At 47.9% G+C, this 6,000-nt stretch overlaps 1 protein-coding gene across 2 annotated transcripts in view; it reads left to right on the top strand.

The window, feature by feature from the left end:
* The first annotated feature begins 386 nt into the window (after positions 1-386).
* The window catches only part of CYFIP1 (cytoplasmic FMR1 interacting protein 1), a 78,922-nt gene continuing 73,308 nt past the window's right edge, over positions 387-6,000 (top strand). For both annotated transcript variants that reach the window (XM_082059050.1, XM_082059049.1), the window contains exon 1: positions 387-607. The gene's annotated coding sequence lies outside the window, so the exon portion shown is untranslated. The remainder of the gene's footprint in view (positions 608-6,000) is intronic.

The raw sequence follows: 6,000 nt of genomic DNA, 5'->3' as shown, positions 1-6,000 counted from the left end.
TCCCTTCTAAAGTGGAAAAACAACTGTTAAAGCCACTCCGGAGTACCCGGGGTGCTGGATTTCCCTGTGAGGCGATGCTGGGGGCAGCAGGGCGCCGAATCGGGCTCCATCTGGTTTGTACACAAGTACGACGGCGGCACGGTCGTCTTATATATAGACTTGTCGTCTTATATATAGATTTCCCTGTGCATATGGTACAGAAAAGGCCTCTTTCATTAAAGCACAGAGCCAGATCCCGCCGCGGCAGCCGAACAGGATCCCGCCTGCGAGAGCCCCGGAGCGGCTCCCAGCTCCCCGGGAGAAGGAGGAGGAGCCGGATCCTGCCGGGGGAGGGGAGGGAAGGGGCGGCAGGTTTGGGATGAGGCGGGAGGAGGAGGAGCTGGAGCGGCAGGAAGGGTGTTTCCCTGCGCAGCTCCCGGTTGAAGTGACTCAGACAGGAAACTCCCCGCCAGGCGCGGCCCAGGAGCGGAGCTGCCGGGCCGGCGCGACCCTCGGCGGCGGCGGACGGACCGAGCCGAGCGGAGCCCCTGGGCGGGCGGAGCAGAGCGGACGAAGGGGCCCCTCCCGCCGCCGCGCAGCGCCCTTCCCGGGAGCCGGCGGCGAGCGGGTGAGCAGCGCTTCCCCGGGCCCGGAGCGGCCTGCCCGCGGGGTGGGTCCATCCCTGCGGCGGCGACTCCGCCGCTTCGGCTGCGGCTTCGCCCCCTCCCCCCCCCCCCCTTTTTACAGAGGCTTCATCCGAGGTGCCGGGCAGTTCCACGCCCCCCGCGCCCCTCTCGCTGCTGGCCGGGACCCCCACACGCTGATTTTGTTTTATTCATTCCCCTGCTCTGTTTTCGGTGCTCCCCCTGGCAAGCCGGCTGCGGCCCGCCGAGCTGCCCCGGGCCGCCGGTTTGGAGGGGGGATCCCGCGGGCTGGGTGGAGCCGGGCGCTGCTGCGGCGGGGAAGGGTCGTGCGGATCTCTCGGGCGAACCCCGCCGGTAGGTGAAGCCTCAGGGGTCGTTACGTGAAAGCCGATTTTAGTCTTAGCTTCTGGGTGCCGGGTCTGAGTTGTTCTCTCTCACGCGTAGCCCATGTGCCTGTGACACAGGGGTGGTCGGAGTTTTGTTTCCTAGGCCCTCCGGGAGCAAGTTAGACGGGGAAAAAAGTTAAAAATGCTATGCAAGTCTGTCTCGGTCTTCAGATGAAGGAGACAATCTAAGCGTCTGTCTAAGAACATAGAGTAACTTCCTCTTGAGTAAACTGAGCTTTATCCAGTTAAAATAACTATGCTATAGTGAGAATCACAGAATGTTAGGGATTGGAAGGGACCTCAAAAGATCATCTCATCCAGTCTCCCTGCCAGAGCAGGAACACCTAGGTGAGGCTGCACAGGAAGGCGTCCATGTGGGTTTTGAATGTCTCCAGAGAAGGAGACTCCACAACGTCCCTGGGCAGCCTGTTCCAGTGCTCTGTTACCCTCACTGAGGAGAAGTTTCTTCTTATATTTCAGTGGAACCACAAAATTCCCCAGATGAGTGGTCAGTTACCCCATCCCTCTTCTCCCTGTCTCTGATGAGCAGAGAGATGAAGACGGACATGCACTTCGTCAGTATGAGTCTTCCTGTAGTTCACCAGCAACTCTGCTAATCATCTTTGCTTTTCAGTAGGCTCTCATCGCCTTGATTTTTATTCCTGAGCCGTCTGATGACAAGTTGGAGTAGCATTTAGACATGTAAATGGTTGTTTGTGCCAGGGAGGTTGTTAGGAGGAAGCTGTCTTTGCGGGGTGTAGCCAGTCTGCCAGAAGTGGTGGCTGGAGAGCAGCGTTGGAGGGAGAGCAAAGATGTCTGGAGGAATTTTCCTTAATTAGAAGGTCATACCACGCTTTGCTGTAAACTGTGGGAAATGGAAAGCTTAGGCTAATGAGTGACTCCAGTCCTTATTGCATTCCAGTTACTTATTTGCCGTAAGCTTATTATAATAAACTTATTGAACGCAGACACATGCGGTGTTGCTGGTTAGCATGTTTTTCATATGCAGCTCTGTGATCTCTGTATTATGTTTATATTAATTGCACTTACACAAACTGCTTTATGCTCAGACCAAGTATCTCTCAGATATATGCTAAAAATGCCTTGCTAGACCTTACTTCAGTGTTCTGGTTCTTATCTTTAGTTAAACCCTACTTTTGCCTCTTAAAAACTCCTTTTTTTTGGTATTTGTAAACACAGTGTTCCACAGTGTTCATCTTATGTGAAAGGCTCTTTAAGCGTTCCCAGGCAACTGGTCCGTGAAGTCTGGCTGGTGCAGGCAGCCGGGGTCTCTGTAGCTGCCAGGAAGGAGGAGGAGGATTTCGGAAGCAGCCTGTACAGCAGGAAGGCTTAGTCCCAGTATTGTCACGGCTTGCTCGGCTTGCCCTCTAAGAAATGTACGGTAGTCTTTCTCTGCAGCAGCTTAGATTTGTTTTTTTTTCCCTGTGAAGGACGATGTGATCAATGGAATATCTCAATTGTTTTTTGTGGGTTTTTTTGTTTGTGTTTGTTTGTTTGTTTTTCAGATCGCTGCACCTAGTTTATTTGTTTAGTAATTTAGAGAATAAACGTCTCTGAATCTTAGAAACACCCCACCCCCAAGCTGCCCTGCTGAAGATGAACAAGACCATGTGTTTTGTATAGAGACCTTGGGTTTAGTCAATTCCTGTTGAGAGTTGTGACGAGGAGAGTGGAGTGGTGTTTGAAATGTGTTCAGCAGTATAAACTTAAAACTTCTCACTTAATAAGATATCATAGTATTTAAAGCTAAACTGAACTGAATTACATAAATTGTCAAAAAAATGAACCTATATTATAAGGCAATGTTCCACAAACAATCCAGACTTTGCAGTTGTTAAGTCCTGAATGTGTGACTTAGAAAAGCTGATAGTACTTTAACGATCTATGTGAAACACCTGAAGTGTTCATTAGATAAATTCATGTTTCTTTAGTTTGCCTTAAGTGTGAATTGGCCGACAAACTCTCTTGACGAGACTTCAAAGCTTAATTAAATAGTTAACAGATATCTGTTCCAGCTACATCTTTTATGCTACAACTTTGTCTGATCTGTTCCTTAAGTTTTGGTTAGTATCTTGTTTATTCATTGTGCAAGAGAGGTGTCTTGGAAGGTGGCTCGCACCTGAGGGTAGGTTTCACAATCTTGTCATAACTCTCTTCTCAGAATCATCTGGTTTTTATTTTTTGTTTTGTTTCTCAAAGACCTCCTAGATATTCAGGCTGAGGTGGAAGCTTCAGGGTGGTTGGATTTGAGCTGCAAAGTTGGAACAAAAAGATGGAACAAAAAAATCCCCGCAAAGCTCCTTTTCTTGGTTTCAGTTTTATTCATCCTTTGTCTTGAAAGCTACTAGAATTGCTTGCAATGCTATGCAGGAGAAAATTAATTTTAGCATAATTTCCACACATATTTATGTGCATATCAAGATGGTTTCATTTCACAGTCCTTGCTCTACATTCTCGGGGCAAGTTATTTGTGTGGTTCCTTTGTTGTAGCAACAAGTAAAGTAAACTTTAATGCTGGGTGGCACGTTGTGCCACAGTGAATTAGGAGTCGACCGTGTGATTGACTTCGCTTCTCTTAAAACAGCGACAGTGCCAGTTTCTGAATTTTTATTGTTTATATATTTCTAAATAGCTGTAGTTACTATGGCAAGCCCCAACTTAATAAGCAATTATTCTTGAAGAAAATTAAGTGCTAGGGATGCTGCAGGAGCTTGGCGCAGCCCAGGCGTGAATGGCCGGTGAAGCAGCTCGAGTGGATCCAGACAGGCTCTGGGGAATGTGATTCATTTAAATACTCTGGAGCTTCCATTTGGACCTGCTCTCAGTTAGATCAGGCAGAGCTGGAGTAGTAAATATAGCAGGTTTGGAAACTATTGCTATTTAAAACATATACCTTGTTACAAGTGGTCTCTGATAGACCTTATTCTTCCAGGGCATTTTGTTAGTTTTTGGTTACGTTGTTGTTTGAAGACACTGTGTGTGTGTGTGCTGTGTATGCAGCTCTGATACAAGAACATGGAAGAAGGACGTTCCAGAATTGTGAAATATAACTGGATACCTACAAAAACGTACCGAGAACTTAGTAATGGTACTCATATTTTAAGCTGAGGACATCAGTTTGAGATTCCTCTTTACTGTACATCTGCCCTTAGAAGCTGACATTTGTAGGGCTCAGGAGTACACTCTGCTGTGTAATACAGATAACTGAGAGTGTGTATTGATTTGTTTGGTTTAAGTATAATTCTGTTAATCCACATCACCTGCCTTTCTAGTGGTAAAATTAATGTATGATGCAGAGATGAGATGTGCTACAGGAAGACAGGTGTGAAATAACAGATAATCTTTCTATCTCTTGCCACCAAAAATGTTGTAACTCATCTTTTGGGTAGCTCCTTATCTCTTGTAAGCACACTGGGGAAAAACCTTGAAGCTTGTTTTCTCCATAGGACTTAAAAGATTTTCTCTGTGTCAGTATGTAGTTTCTTCTCTACCTCTATTATATCTATAAATACATTTATTCATAAAAGTGCGCATTGTGGAGAAAATTCTGTCTTCAAGCTGTTCATTTTTTTTGGGAAAAGTGGCGTACTTGGACTTCTAACTGTAAACAGTAGGGTGATGGTGAACGCGGGTGTGGCACAAATAATTGTGAAGTGTTTGTCACCGCAGCAGAAACCCCTCTCCCCTCAGGCTAACCATCAACAGGGCAGCAAGTGAATTTATAGTTGTGCATCCTTTCTGGAGAAAGCCCATTGTAGGGGAGGTGATTTCAGGCTGTGGGCAGCAGAGCTGAGGGCAGATCTGGCTGGGGAGGGAGCCCAGCTCTCTGGGCCTCCATGGCTAGGAGGTGGTGGTGGTCCCCGGAGTGGATGGCTAGGAGCTGCCATAGCCCTTCCCTGCATCTTCTGGAGCTGTTTCACCTCACCAGCACCCTGCTTCTGCTGTCAGGGACCCAAACAAGGCATCAGTCATTGAATCACAGAATCATTTCGTTTGGAAGAGACCCTCAAGATCGAGTCCCACCATAACCTAACTCTAGCACTAATGCATGTCCCTAAGAAGCTCATCTACATGCCTTTTAAACACCTCCAGGGATGGTGACTCTACCACTTCCCTGGACAGCCTGTTCCAATGCCTGACAACCTTTCTGTGAATGTTTTTTTCCTAATATCCAATCTAAACCTCCCCTTGTGCAACTTGAGGCCATTTCTTCTTGTCCTGTCACTTGCTACTTGGGAGAAGAGACCAACCCCCTCCACGCTACAACCTCCTTTCAGGTATTTGTACAGAGTGATAAGGTCTCAGCCTCCTTTTCTCCAGGCTGAACAGCCCCAACTCCCTCAGCTGCTCCTCATTAGACAGTCTCATGGTCTGCTGAGGCACAGAGCTCAGGGAGGGTTCTCAAGGTGGAAATCCCTTGATAGTCAAACCAGCTGCTTGCTGGGCACTCCCTGCGTGGGACTGGCTGTGGTCTGCCAGGTGTGGATTTGCAACCCTGCAAATCACACAGTGAGGTCCTTGTCAAACTCTTCTCAATAACCAGAGAGAAGTAAAGGTGAACGTGGTGGTCCTTCAGCTGGGTGGTTGTTCTCTGGTGCTGCGCATGCATTGCTGGGACAGGAGCCCTGGCGTCGGCGCAGCTTAAAGTGAACGACCTCCTCAGCAGGGAACGTTCTACCTGCTAACTTTGATAAAGCTCTTCTTGTTTCAAATAATTGTGTAACACTAACACATGAGGAACTGGCGCTTCTGTTCCTGCTTTCGTTAGAAGTAAATGCCAGGGCAGCAGGTTGTGGTGTCCGCCTTTCCCTGGTTTACAGAGCAGTTGCTTGTGGAGTGAAATTGCGTGATTTCTCCACACTGTGATCAGATGTTGGGAGGTTTTCTCAGTTTAACAGTGTGTCTCTCAGCAAGTCTCTCACAGGGCTGCTTTCTGCAGGTCTGCTTTTCAGGAATGTTGGTCAGGAGGC

The sequence above is a fragment of the Streptopelia decaocto genome (assembly GCF_964273445.1).
Source record: "Streptopelia decaocto genome assembly, chromosome: 1".
NCBI classification, from domain to species: Eukaryota; Metazoa; Chordata; class Aves; order Columbiformes; family Columbidae; genus Streptopelia; species Streptopelia decaocto.
The sequence above is the reverse complement of the archived record's forward strand: the minus strand, read 5'-3'. Positions and strand labels throughout refer to the sequence as shown.